This window comes from Bos mutus, chromosome 2 (assembly GCF_027580195.1).
Source record: "Bos mutus isolate GX-2022 chromosome 2, NWIPB_WYAK_1.1, whole genome shotgun sequence".
Lineage (NCBI taxonomy): Eukaryota > Metazoa > Chordata > Mammalia > Artiodactyla > Bovidae > Bos > Bos mutus.
Genome location: NC_091618.1, coordinates 72,702,341 through 72,715,279, shown reverse-complemented (window position 1 = coordinate 72,715,279; position 12,939 = coordinate 72,702,341). Strand labels below are relative to the sequence as shown.

General features: G+C 42.9%; 1 protein-coding gene across 4 annotated transcripts in view; it reads right to left on the bottom strand.

Annotated features, from left to right (window-relative positions):
• Positions 1-12,939, bottom strand: part of MGAT5 (alpha-1,6-mannosylglycoprotein 6-beta-N-acetylglucosaminyltransferase) — a 399,290-nt gene that overhangs the window by 331,130 nt on the left and 55,221 nt on the right. For all 4 annotated transcript variants that reach the window (XM_070389588.1, XM_070389598.1, XM_070389571.1 and 1 more), the window contains exon 2: positions 6,784-6,833. The gene's annotated coding sequence lies outside the window, so the exon portion shown is untranslated. The remainder of the gene's footprint in view (positions 1-6,783; positions 6,834-12,939) is intronic.

Genomic DNA, 12,939 nt, shown 5'->3' with positions numbered 1-12,939 from the left:
TAGATTCCATATAGAAATGATATAATATTTGACTTTCTGACTTACTTCACTTAGTCTGATAATCTCTAGATACATCCACGTTGCTGCCAATGGCACTATTTCATTATTTTCATGGCTGAGTAATATTCCGTTGTATATTTGTACCACATCTTCTTATCCATTCATCTGTGAATGGACATTTAGGTTGTTTCTATGTCTTGACAGTTATAAATAATGCTTCAAAGAACATGAGGTGCATGTATCTTTTCCAATCCAAGTTCTCTCCAGGTATATGCCCGAGAGTGGGATTGCTGGATCAGATGATATCTCTAGTTTTTTTTGAGGGACCTCCATATTATTTTCCTCAGTAGCTGCACCAATTTACATACCCATAAACAGTGTAGGGGGCTTCCCTGGTGGCTCAGAGGTTAAAGCGTCTGCCTGCAATGTGGGAGACCTGGGTTCGATCCCTGGCTCAGGAAGATCCCCTGGAGAAGAAAATGACAACCTACTCCAGTGTTCTTGCCTGGAGAATCTCATGGATGGGGGAGCCTGATGGGCTACAATCCACGGGGTCGCAAAGAGTCAGACACGACTGAGCGACTTCACTTCACTTCAAACAGTGTAGGAGGATTCCCCTTTCTCCAAACCCTCTCCAGAATGTATTATGCTAAATGAATTCTTTAAAAAATTTTTTATTTTTAATTAGAGGATAATTATTTTACAATATTGTGATGGTTTCTGCCATACATCAACATGAATTGGCCAAATGTCCCCTCCCTCTTGAACCCCCCTCCCACCTTCCCTCCCCATCCAACCACTCTGGGTTGTCACAGAGCACAAGCTTTGGGCTCCCTGTGGCAAACTCCCACTGGCTACCTATTTTACATACGGCAATGTATATGTTTCAATGCTATTCTCTCAAATCATCCCACCCTCTTCTTCCCCCACCGTGTCCACAAGTCTGTTCATTATGGATCCATCTCCTTTGCTGCCCTGCAAGTATGATCATCAGTACTATCTTTCTAGATTCCGTATATACATATTAATATATTTGTCTTTCTCTTTCTGACTTACTTCACTCTGCATAATAGGCTCTAGGTTCATCCATCTCATTAGAATGGACTCAAATGCATTCCTTTTTATAGCTGGGTAATAGTCCATTGTGTATATGAACTACAACTTCCTTATCCATTCATCTATTGATGGTCATCTAAGTTGCTTCCATATCCTAGCTATTGTAAATAGTGCTACAATGAACACTGGGGTACACGTGTCTTTTTCAATTACAGTTTCCTCAGGGTATATGGCCAGTAATGGGATTGTTGGGTCATATGATAGTTTTATTATTAGTTTTAAAAGGAATCTCAATATGTTCTCCATAGTGGCTATATCAATTTACATTTCCACAGCAGTATAAGAAGGTTCCCTTTTCTCCAAACCCTCTAAACGACTTTTTAAAAGGGGTTATTTCCCCATCTCCACCAGCCTAAAACTGTGAACGAGGGAAAAAAGCAAACTGGCACTGGGGGCAAAATGACTGTCCACATTGAAACACACACAGGCACACACACACACGAGGTCTTTCTGTTACAGAAGGTCTTGAATGCATGGATGTGTCCTTTTCAAATGAGCTGGGCAGACACCTGGTCAAAGTGGCCATGGGGGTACATGAAATAATCCCCAGCATGTCCCTTCCAGACAGATCTCCAAAGGGAGAACCACCTGAGTGAGGGTCACAGGAATAAGCACTGTTCCTGGTTCCCCAGCTCCTGTTAGGGAGAACTGTGCCCTGCAGACCAACAACGCTTTTACTGTGTAGTACAAAAAAAACAGGATTCAGAGAGGTCAGGGGGGGGCCTTTCAGCAGAAACAAAGCTAAGACCCCCATCTCCCAGGTCAATGCTACTCCAAGCGGGGTGGGGGGCGCATCCACAGAGCAGGGCCAGTCCACAAAGAGTTTCTGGTCTCTGAAGTACCAAAACCGAGGGTAAGTGTTAACTTTTACAGCCAGTGGACAGGGTAATTTTATGTCTTTGAATCTCATAATAAAATTGAAGGCTTGTATTTTAGACTTCTTTTTTTATTTCACTTTTCTAGTAATTTATTTTTATGGTAACAGTCTGTGATTGTTTAGAATTTTAAAAGCTGGTTCTGTTTCTGTCGGTACCCAGAGTCCCCAGACTCTTCTACCAAGATCACTGCACCCTCTCCCCCAATCCTTCCTACCTCAGGCTCACCCAGGGTCTCCTCCACCCACCCTTCACCCTTCCTTTCCAGGAGGTGCCTCCCCTTAGACAGGTGAACTTTCCTGGAGCCCCTCCAATGAATGCGCTGTGGATACCAATTCCTGTGAGCCATCCTGAGCTCAGGCCAAAAGGAAGTCAAGTGATTAATCAGTCCTCCATCCACACAGCTACAATAACACAGGACTCTGGTCCCAGAAAGGCTTCCCTGGTGGCTCAGTGGTAAAGAATCCATCTGCAATGCAGGAGACCTGGGTTTGATCCCTGGGTCGGGAAGATTCCCTGAAGGAGGATATGGCAACCCTCTCCAGTAGTCTTGCCTGGAGAATCCCATGGACAGAAGAGTCTGGCAGGCTACAGTCCATGGGGTCACGAAGAGTCAGACACGACTTAGCAGTTAAACAACAATGACAACAACTAGTCCCAGAAAGCAGTCACAGTACAAGAAGAAAGGACTGGAAACCTGTCAGTAGCTGTTACCCACATTAATTAACCCAAGAGAGAACCTCAGCATGCCTGACAGATGATGTCTATTCATCATCTCAACCTGGGATGAAAAGTGAAGGAGACTTTGCCTCTCTCCTCCAGGGAGATGGGGATACACGGAGAGATCCCACACTGGCTTGGAGAGAAAGGAGAGATTATTTATAGAGTGAGTCATGTGTGTGAGTGAGTGTGTGTGAGTACGTGAGTGTGCACAAGTGTGTGCGTGTGCGTGCGTGAGTATGCACACATAAGAGCTAGTGTGCATATCAGAGACAGTGTGTCTATGTGTGTGGCATCAGGTATGATGAAGTATTATGGGAAGGGAAGGGGATGTGGAGACCACATTAGCTCTGCCCAACAGGACCCACTGAACAACCCCTTACAAGGAAGCCCGAGCTAGTGGGGAGGAGGACCTGGAGAGAACTATTTAAACACATACATCTCCTTGAAAATGAATGCAGAGAAAACCAGACAAATGGCAATGATGGCCATGACCTAGCAGAAGGAACAAAAGAAACCCCAGGAAACAGCAGAGTCAGACAGCACCACCCGTTCCCAGAGTATGGACACTATGCGGGGCTCAGTGTCTGTCTCGGTTCCAGGGAGACCACACTGTTTCAGAATTTCCAGAGACAAAAGGATAGTAATTTTAATTTTCAGCACCTCTCAGTTATTAAGACATATGTCAACCATGGATCAGAAAGGCAGGGAGTCAAGGGGGATGTAAATGAGCGAGTGTTCTGCTAAGTTGCTGCACTTTTCTGGGTATTTGAAATTTAAAAAATTTTTTTTCAAGTAAACCAGAGAACAGATGCATGACACTGTTTTGAAACTTCTTGCCATGAACAGGGAGCTCTGATTAGAGCCTGTCCAAACTGGGCATGCCTTGGGAAGACAACTGCGCTGCTGTTCCCTGTCTGGTCCAGGGCAAGACAAGGGGTGGCCCCTGCCTTGACCTCCGCCCTGCACCCCCACCTTTCCCTGAGGCCAGCATTGCTAACCCAATGTGGTTATTATCAATGGGCAGCAGCTCTCTAGATACAACATAGGCACCTCATGGGCTTTGACAAGGAGGACTGAGATGGAGTTCCCATGCACGCCACAGGCAGAGGGCCAGGGAGGTGACAACCACCCTCAGCTGATTTTCTTCCCAAAGCCTGTGGCCACCATCAAGCTGGCTCAACAGCCTGTCCTGCCTCACTCCAGGCAGGCCACACACTGGACTCAGCTGCCTAGCATATGGCCAAAGTCAAGCACCGACATTTCCTATGACAACACTCATGTCCCAGGAACCACAGAAAGAAATCTGAGCACAAAGAGTGAAGGCTGTTTCATTTTAATTGCACCCCAGGCGTGCCATCTAAGCACCCTCCTTTCTGTTACACCTCTTCCAGGATTACTCATCTTTGACGCCAACAGGAAAACATCATGAACTTGAAACCCCATCATCTGGATTTGTGGATGATTGTACTTCAGTGCCTGCACTAGCAGGATACAAATAAAATGAAACCAAACTTTTCTACCTAAGACCTGTTTCTCTCCGACATTCGTTGTTTCAGCTCATCCTGAAGCCACATGCCAGGATCTTCACTCCCCACCAGTGATGTGAAGGGAGTAAGGCCAGTCCTCCTGCTCAAGAAATTTACGGTTTACACAGAGCCACAATGAATACAGCGCCTTCCGCTGCCCTCCCGCATCTCCTCTGCTTTCTTTTGCAATGTGTTCATGTGATCTACTGGGGTGGCTATGGTTTTAATTTGTATTTTTTTATCATCAACACTGCATCTTTCAGACATCCCTGGTGGTCCAGCGGTTAGGAGTCCTCCTGTCGATGCAGGGGACACAGGTTCCATCCCAGCCCAGGAAGATTCCACATGCTGCAGAGCAGCTGAGTCTATTCGTCACAACTGTTGAGCCCGCGCTCCACAAGAGAAGCCACTGTAATGAGAAGCCTGCACCGCAACTAGAGAAGGCCTGCACACAGCAACAGTGACCCAGCACAGTCACAAATAAATACATTTAAAACAAAACACGACATCTTTCTCTTCCAGTCCTATCTCCAGAAACAAAATGGAGATTTTCTTTGAGAAATTAAGGCATAAAAAAACAGGTGTGGGATCTACCAACCTATTTGAGAAACACCCTTTTTTTTTCCCCCTACACGCATTTCTTACCACAGACTCCACGGCAGAGCTCAAGAGTCATTTGTTTGCAGAAGCCAACCACCTCCCTGATCTAAACTAACAGTTTAGATCATACATAAACCCAAGCAGAAAGCTGGGACATCTTTTTCCCAGCTGAGTCAGAAGAGAGATGATGGGTTTACAAACTGGCCAGGGGACAAAGGTAACTGCTTCTTCCACCTTCAGGAAGACCCAACCATTGCCCAAGCCCTGGGCGTTGTCGAAGTGTGGAGAGTGTGCTTTCTATCCTGAACGCTATTTAAAGGATGATAAGAAACGCAAACTCATCTGTGATATGGCTTTCAAGTTATAAATGTCAATGACAGCCAGTCTGCTGCCTTGGGAACTCCTCCAACAGGTTGACAACGGCCCAATTCCACGGCTCTGGAGGAGGCCGACAGACAGCTGCTCTTTCAGCAGTTATTTCGAAAGGAGCCAAGAGGCCCTTCCAAAGGCAGCTAGGTGCTGGCACACTGAAGGGGGAAGGTGATGCCATTCCTGGTGGCAGACAGGCACAGCCCAGGAGTGCCACAAGATGCCAACATGTCTGCCTGCTCCATGGAGACTGTTAACCCAACAGAGTACAGGGGGCAAAAGATATCACGGGAGAGCCAGAAAGATGCGTATCCTTCCCAGAGCACAGGCCACAGCACCTGGGTACCAGGGACCACAGACCCAGTCCTGAGTCTTCACCATGTCAGCCTGCTATGCCCCCAGCTGCCACACTTGGCAACTCTTGAAGGGCAGTGAACGAACTTCCCTATCTGTCAACACTACACTAGTTTCAGACAGACCCTGGAAGACAGATGGTTTAACTAAACCAGTCTCTGAAATGAAGCTCATTCCCTTTAAGTCATGTGTGTGATGTGGGGGTGGGGAGGGTGTGTAAGATGGATTAAATATGCTTGTTCCATCTCAGACAAAATCCCATATCTTTAGAGATGCAAAATCTTTTTGAGGTTGTGAAGGAGACACTTCTTATTTTCTCTGGTTTCTCCCAGAGGGACAAACTCTCAAGGTGACAGGGAGAAGCCTCTGATAAAAGTCACGCGGTCACATGATTTGAGTTCTAACTAAGGCTTTTATTCACAGACATTCATCTGCTTGTCAGCTGCTGGGGTAGTTTTTCTTCTGTGATGTTGTTAAGGACAAAATTTGTTCAAAGACCACACACATGAAAGAAACACCAATTATGAATGCTTAATGTTTCATTCTGCTGGCCCCATAACCTCAACACCCAAATCTATCAGCCTGTAAAATCCAAAAATTCTGCTCGCAAGTTGAAAGTCTGATTTACCAAGGTGACTCTCAAAGGTAGCTTAGATCATGGTTTTAAGCACTCAGGACTATTCGTACTAGAACAGGAGCGTACTTAGCAAATTGCTTCCTCCATAAAATACGTTCGTAACTGGGGCTAAGGAAAATATACTCTTTTACAACATTCTTTGATACGGACACAGTTCAGAGATCATGCAGTCATCATGAGTCACACTCTCCAGTTCATTGGCTTTGTTATGTTCACACCACGATCCTCTGTGTCTGAAGGGGCCTGCACTTCTATCTAAGAGTATCTGGCCAAGATTCAGTTCGATACAGTTATGTTTGATAACGACTGAATACAGTAATAGATGGCCTTCTGCTCCAGTCACTTTACTAATTCGAAGCAGATAAAACATCCTTGCCCAATTAACCCAAATGATAAATTTCACCAGGTCTTAACCAGATAGCCAGAAACGTACATGCCCTTGGGACTGAGTCGCACTAGAAGAGTGATCCCCTGGCCTTTTGGGTCTTGATGGTTCCAAATGCTCCGACTCAAGTACTCAGTCCTCTCCCTAAGGGCAAATATCCCAGTCTGTGCTTAAATATCTGTTTATCATAGTACTTACATGGCCTGATGGCTCTGCCTCCAAAGTCCACGTTAGAACAGTAATCACTCCTGCAATCACAAAGACAAAGACATCTTTAAGTTTCTCCTCTTTACGGACTTGAGCCACTGCAAACAGGCTGACAAAGCGCTTCTACGAACTATGCCTCACATTTTGGAACCCAACTGCCTTTTAAGATAAACACCTAAAAATAGCTAGATTAGAATTCCCTATCACTCCAACACCCAGAGGCATATCTCTAAAAAATTACATTATCTCACTTGTTAGGATCCAAATCCATCCATTATTAGTTCAGCAGGAATAAGGCTCCATTTGGCAAAGATGGAGCATCTCCACAAAACCACTCTCTTGTTCTAAGTCTCAGAAGGCATTAAACCAAAGCTTTTACCAGTCCTAATGCTTTCCGGACTGGACTACATTAATTCATACACACAGTCTCAAGTATATGCATACACACAATTTTAAAAATACATAGCTCAGTGACAAAAAAACCAAGGACTTTGCAGTACATGATAAAGCAAATTGAATGACAAGCCTGTTCATTTAAGTATAACATTACTTGCAGCTGCTTCACCTTGAAAAAGCAAACCAGAAGAGCAGTAAAAAGCCATTTTAGAAATATATCTACTATGTGCTTGTGATATCACTAATATTTTCCCTAAATAACACTCCTTTTCAGTAAAAGGGGGAAAACAGTCCTTTTACAGATAACATACAGTGTGTTTCTGATATTCATGGAATTTATCAGCAGATAATTATAAAACTGAGAGCTCAGTAGAGAGAGAGGGAAGGAGGGAGAGAAAATAAGGACCATACTGCACAGATCCACCTTCAAGCTGACTATCCAGAAGTTTTTTAAAACTAGCCAACAGGTCTACCTCTTCCATAAGCCCCTCGTGGAAGAACATGTACCATCTTCTGCTGAAAAACATTTGATAAAGTTTTGCTTTTTATTTCCAAGTATGATCTGCAACATATAACTTCCCTTCACAGTACTAACATTTTTGTGTGTGTCAACAATCTCTGAACAATAGCAGAGGGCTGTGCACTGGGGCAACTTATAAGAGCAGATTCAATCTATCACCATTCCAAAACCATGATTTCCATGAAACAGTCTGGCCTCAAATGTTTGCTAAGGAAGGGTAGAAGGCTGGAAGGGTACCAAATTAATGCCAGTGATCACATGACCCTTTTAATACCAGCTATTATCTGAGATAGCTTTGAGGTGAAGGAATGGGTTGTGAAACTGGGTTATCATGATACAGGAAAAGCTACTATCTCCTGTAAGCAGCACCAAGATATATTTAGAGAAAACAATCCTAAGCACCTTCATCAACATTAAAAATACATTCTTTTGTAGTGGTATCAGCTAACAAAATGAACACCTCTGTGGCTCCGACCTGAATAATACCAACTTACTTTCAGTGCTCTTTTCTGTATGTTTTCATAAACATCTAATTTGTTGTATTACATGGTAGTCTGCCTTTGGATAGTGTGATCCAGTGCACAGGCTGTGGTGGCTAATGAATCATACAGTAGTGAGACTGGTATGATTCATAAGTCAAAATGCTCATCATGTGCCAAAAGAGAAAAAAAGTTCATTATCTTTTACCTCCCCCAATGCTTTCAAATCTGGATTTTTTTATTCTTTCATAATACTCATACTAATAAAGAACTCAATCTTGACTTCACCTTAAAAATCAGGCAAACTACTCCCTGAGTCATATGAAAATATACATTAGTAAAATTCATGGTCACCAAGAAGCCCAAAGGCCATTCATTTTTATCCTCAGCAAAACTTTAAAGTTCAGCTAATCTTAAATATCATTTCCTACAGAACCACGTATATAATATTAATGAAAGTTTAGAACTATTTTTAGCTGTGTTTATAGGTAAATGTCTTAGATAAATGTTCTCCATCCCCATTTTCCAAACAGCACCACTCCATAGCTTTCATCAAGATTTTACCCAAAAGTATCTTTTCTGTAAGTTCCCTCAATCTCATCTTGGGTGTATGCTTTGATTTCCCACCTTAATTAAACCTAACTGTGAAAACACTTGTAAATAGATTCTTCAGGCAAGAATACTGGAATAGATATCAGTTCCCTTCTTCAGGGAATCTTCCTGACCCAGGGATTGAACCCGGGTCTCCTACATTGCAGGTGGTTTCTCTACCGTCTGAGCCACCAGGGAAACCCGAAATAGAGATCATGGGAGTGCAACTCAATCTAAAAAGAATAAGACGGCAATCATTGGGGATGGACAGTGAAAGAGTAGTTAGGAAAAACTGGAGCATCATTTTCAGACATTTACCCCTCTCAATCTATAATTTGGATAAAATATATTATGGATGACCCACAAACAAAATAACCTGCTTGATGAGTTCTGCCCTTTAGACTGGCATTCTATTAGAAATCTGCATCTGAGTATCTTGCCTATCGCCCCTTCCCCAGTCAAAGCATCTTGAAAGGGGAGCCATGATAAACCCAGCTTGTTGAAGGACCATCTCTGCAGTATCTACTCAGCATATGATGACACAGGATGACAGAGGCCAATTCCAGGCATGTGGATCTCACACCTCCCTGTCCCTAATGCCTTTCAACACTGTCATCTGTCAGGTTGATCCCTTTTCAGTTTTACACTCAAGAGTCCCTCTTCTTATTTCCTATGGACAGCACCTCTCCAAATGGAGAATCTCAGAATCTTGATGTAACCTCAGATACAACTCCAAGCAGATTTTCCCTCCCCACTTTTCCACAGTCTAAGCAAAGGTGACTCACTGAGAGCACCAAAGCTGTCCCGTATAGATTCATGTGAGCAAACAGTTCAAGGGAGCCTACTGCTCTGCCGAAAATATTTTCATGCCTAGAACAAAGATTTTCAATGATGAGACCACTGAATGGTACACATTAGAAACAAATCATGACCATCACTATACGCCTTACTTTTTTAAATTTTTTCACTTCTTTAAAGAAGTTTTTAAAATTGAAATGTACAACTTCATGTTAGTTTCAGGTGTACAGCACAGCAATTCAGTTCATGCATATGTATATACACAATATACACTTCTTCAAATTTTCTTCCCTTACAGGTTATTACAAAATATTGAGTATACTTCCCTATTGTTTTAAGTCATTCAATCTCCCCTAAAGAACATCAGACAGTCACAGAGGAAAGAAGTCCCATAATGACAATCCTGGCATCGTATGGCTTTCACCTTGGGTTGGGCAGACTGACTAAATGTACTGCAAGTGCAATGCCGCCTAGTAACAAAGATCTAGAGAAGACCTTGACAACAGAACTTGCATAATCTTGACCTTTGTTTGGTTTTGTCTAATCAAGGCTCCACAGAGAGCTCCCCAAAGTAAACTCCAATCTAAATCTGCCCCCCAAGGCTCCCACTGTGGACACAAACGCAAGGCCCAATCTCACAACCAAAGGCTCTATCTTCTTGGGTCTGAGGCAGAGGCAACCTCAGTGTCTCTGTCAGAAATGATGGGGAGACTCACGGACTATCACAGACAAAAAGCGCAGCTGCCACATCAGAGGGGCAGCAAATCCTCTACAAATGTTAGTAATTATTACTATTGTGTTGTTACTGCTATCAGAGGATAATAAACTAATAGGATAATAAAAGGGCAGTTCTAGAACCAGTCAGAAGTCTGGAAGCACAGCCTGGTGGTGCCCAATGCGTTACATCTTCATTTTGCTAACAGCTATTTTGGCAGGTGGTGGCTCAGGAATAAAGAATCGATGCAGGAATGCAATGCAGGAAATACAGGTTCAATCTGTGGGTCAGGAAGATCCCCTGGAGAAGGAAATGGCAATCCACTCCATCATTCTTGCCTGGGAAATCCCATGGACAGAGGAGCCTGGCGGGCTATACTTCATGGGTTTGCAAAGAGTCAGACACAACTTAACGACCACATCACCGCCATTTTATCAGGCAGGTGTGACAATTACAATGATTCAGTGGCTTGGACCCTGGAATACCCTTACTTAACAAGACTGTTACCCTGTAGATGGTTCCCAGGTAAAGTGCTTGATTTACAAATTAGCAAAAAATATTCAAATCTTGCAACGTTTCAATTCATCACTAACTTGAATTAGAGAGAGAATACTTGTAGCCAAAAAAGTTTATCCAAGATTTTATCAAGACACGATGACAGCAGGTCAGGGGACCACTTATGTAGACTTGCAACTATTTTTAACATTGACAGTGTCACAAAAAGCAGATCCCCTTTACAAAACTTGTACATAATCCCAAACAAAACTTGCTATTTTCATAAAAATTATTTTAAGAGGCACAAGGGAAATTCATCTTAAAATTCTGTTTTTGGAACCATCCCCACATTACACCTGTTTCTCTCCCACAGCCCACCAGTTCTCAATGTATAGGCCCAGATCCAGAAACACCAACATCATCTGGGAAGTTGGGGATGCAAAATCTCCGACCCGGCCACCACACACCTACCGAATCAGAAATTCAACTGGGACGCAGCAATCTGTGTGTACAAGCCCCCCAGGAGATGGTGATGTACCCTCAAGTCCAAGAAGTGCTGACACTACGCTATTCACATGTGGCTGGGGACACCACTTCAGGCAGCTCTTTTCCCTAAAAGACGATCTGGCATTTTTCTGTGCCTTAAAAACCCGCTATAAGATGATGTCAACTGTTCCCTTCTATTTTTAATTCCTCATGATGAGGCTGAAGATGATTCATTCGGCACCTTATGTGATCACTTAAATAGTAAGGCTCCCTGTCTCCCACCCCTAATGGAAGGTGACTGCTGCCTGTTAGCGCTGATGTAATTACAAGAACGATTCAGCAACAAAAGCCTGTCCTTTATCAACCTCAGTGAAAGCTGTAATAGAGAGTTATAATTATAATGCTCCATTCTTTTCCATAATGTGTTCATAATAATGTATCCTTTGAAACTGATCATACCACATGTCATAACAAGGAAACACACAACCCGGGATCAAATTTAGTTTATTGTAAATAGAAATGAAAACTGTAAGTGTTTGGGCAAATCCTTTCAACTGACAGGAAACAAGGATGCATTAACCATCTGGCTTGATCTCACTTATCTACATGGAATATGAAAAAAAGAAAGTTGACTTAAGGCTTTCCATGGGGCCCTAAAGTGACCTCAATACTGAATGGTCTTATCACCAGACATCACCCATCATCTGATTATCAAAGCGGGAAGCATTAAGGGGCATTTCTGAAATAATAAATAATCCTTTTCTATACCTTTAATTTGTTGAAGTGTGTATTAATTCGAAGTTAATATCCTACCTGCTGTGAGGCCTCCTGATGGATTGTGACTACCGATGTTATTATTAATTTCCCTTTCCTTTTTGATTAATTTCACACTTAGGCTGGAGAAGAAAGGCGAGATTAATGATGTCTGGAAGACAATGTTTGGTTCTTGTAAGATACTAAATTAACTTCAAGTGTTCAAGTAAACAGAAAACCCAGGTAAGGATATGATAATGGAATCATATCCCAAAGATGTCTGAGGTACCACGCAAACACCCACCCATAACCCCAGGGAGGGTGTGAGCCGTGAACTCCAGTTAATACTCTTCTGGGATGTAAGGAGAATGAAAGCTGGAATTCTGAAGATCTCAATACACACTGATAAACTTGTGCCCCTACCAGTGACTGCAGCCATGCGTTTATTTATCATACTATAATTCTCGATTTTGCAAGGGTCCCTCTGTGTATTACTTAGCCTCTTCACACCCTTCTTGTCATCTCTCCAATCTCTCTAGGACAATCTCAGGATGTGAAGAGTCAGATCTCCTTCAGAGGATATACAGAAAAGGAGTATAAACTCAGTTGTGTGATGCACTTTAATAGTCAGGGAACTGTGTGTGTATATGCTAATCCTATTTCCAATAACAATGTCTACATTCTTTGAGAACCTTCTATGTGCCAAGACACTAGAAGCTTGACACTAGCATAAGTCATCTAACGTAACAAAAGCTCTTGGAGGTACTACTGATATTATACACATTTTACAGATCAAGAAACAAAGGCTTAGAAACCTAAATATCTCGCATAGGTAGCCACCATTTTCATATTGATCTGTCAGGCTCCCAAGCCTGAAGTCTTCCATATCATACTGCTTCCCTGGGAGTGCAAAG